The sequence below is a fragment of the Macadamia integrifolia genome, chromosome 7 (assembly GCF_013358625.1).
Source record: "Macadamia integrifolia cultivar HAES 741 chromosome 7, SCU_Mint_v3, whole genome shotgun sequence".
In the NCBI taxonomy this organism is placed as follows: domain Eukaryota; kingdom Viridiplantae; phylum Streptophyta; class Magnoliopsida; order Proteales; family Proteaceae; genus Macadamia; species Macadamia integrifolia.
This window is the reverse complement of record NC_056563.1, coordinates 30048679-30050574: the sequence shown is the minus strand read 5'-3', so window position 1 is coordinate 30050574 and position 1896 is coordinate 30048679.

Below are 1896 nucleotides of genomic sequence, written 5' to 3'. Positions count from 1 at the left end.
GTTGACACTCTCTGATTTAAAGTTATAGATGGCCTGGTACCCTTTTTCAGTTTAATTATGATCCATCACCATAAATTGAAAGAGCATGTTCTCCGATAAATGCCATGTGGCAGTTAAAGTGTGGGGTCGATCTTGAATCTCACCATTTTCACCATTGGATAATGAGGATCAAGATTCTAGAAAATGGAACGGAACGGTCTTAATCATGGTTCTAAGGCTGTGTTTGGTATCGTTCTACAAAAACGTTTTTGGAGTTTTTTTATTCTAACGGAATAAAGCGTTTGATGCATTTATGGTGTGTTTATTTATTTTTTGGAACAAAAGGTAAAATAAAAAAAAAATTTACAGAACGAACGACAAAAGGTAGTTTCGTCGCTCCAGTCATTCTAAGAAAAAAAAACATGACAATTTGACATAGGAACTGAAATTTCTGTTTTTAACACGAAACATCGTTTACGGAATAGAAACGTTACCAAACGCAGCCTAAGTATCTGTTTCAGATTGCTTGTAGTGGGTGATATGAAAACATGGTCGGCTAGATCAAAATGGTATTGGCCTTGACCGATCCCCAATCCTAACCTTTCCGATCCCATTCCTTATGTATGGTTCAACGATAAAATCATAATAAAAACTGATTTAAAAAAACATAGATCTGTCTTCTCCACACCTTTTTTTAATGGTATCAGAACGAAATTGGTCTTAACCGATCTCATGACAGTTCCTGAGTTTTAGAACCTTGATGAAGATTCCAACACCTCGGCTAGCCGCTGTCTGTGTTGGGTATAGTGAGCTGCACAGGATAACCCAAGGCCACTATATATCTTCAAACCCAGGACACATCGGTCCGGCAGACCCGGCCCAATAAGAGTCCACTCCAGGCCCACAAAGGCTTTCACGTAAGGGTGGCCCAGTCCTACATTAGAATTTAGGCGGTGATCCATTGCTAAGCGATGGATGGAATGTGAAGATGATGACCACAAAAATTTCCTCACTAGATAATTGAATCAGGGCTCTGGATTAAGGTTTTAAAACTCGGGATAGATTCAGGTAATCTTGACTGATTCGATCCCATTTTTTTAAAACTATGGTTCGGATTAAGGGTGTTAATCGATTTGGGACAAGATTTTTTAAGTAAAATCAAAGTCAAATCATTTAATAATTGGTTTCATATATTAAAACTAAAATCATTTATAAACAATTGCGATTCAAACGGTTTTCTTATATTCTCTAATTTTTTACCAAACAAATTTTTTACCTTTAACATTTTTAGTGAAATGGATGTAAATTGTAACTATTGAATTGAATTGTTTATTGTTATATGATTTTTTTAATTGTTGTTTGATATAAATTTAAATTTTTATATTGAAATGTAATTAAAGGTTGCAAGGAAGTTTTTTAATCCTTTTGATGATATTTTTTAAATTAATCTCTCCACCATTGGTGACATGATTCTATGATTGGACTCTGAGTTCATAATTAATTCTCACCCTCTATTGTTCATGATCTGAAAAATTCTTCTTCAATCCAATTAGAAAGTTAGATAGAGTGGATGAAGAGATTCTCTCACCACATATCGCTTCACATTGGGTGAAGAGAAACTGGGTCCATATGTTTTTGAGACAAAGTAGAACTCGGCACTGGGGCCAACAGATCCCTTCATGTCAACCAATTAAATGAGAGGATTGCTCAGCTCTTAAGCTCGAAAGGGAAATTTAAGCAATATTGTTGGGAGATCGATGGCATTATCATCACCATTTTGTGTGAAAGTGAGTGTTACTGTAAATGATTAGATATGCTAATAAGGGTGGATCACTCAATCATTTGAGATTGCTTCTCATATTGTTTATCATCTCTCTCTCTCTCTCTCTCTCTCTCTCTCTCTCTCTCTCTCTCTCT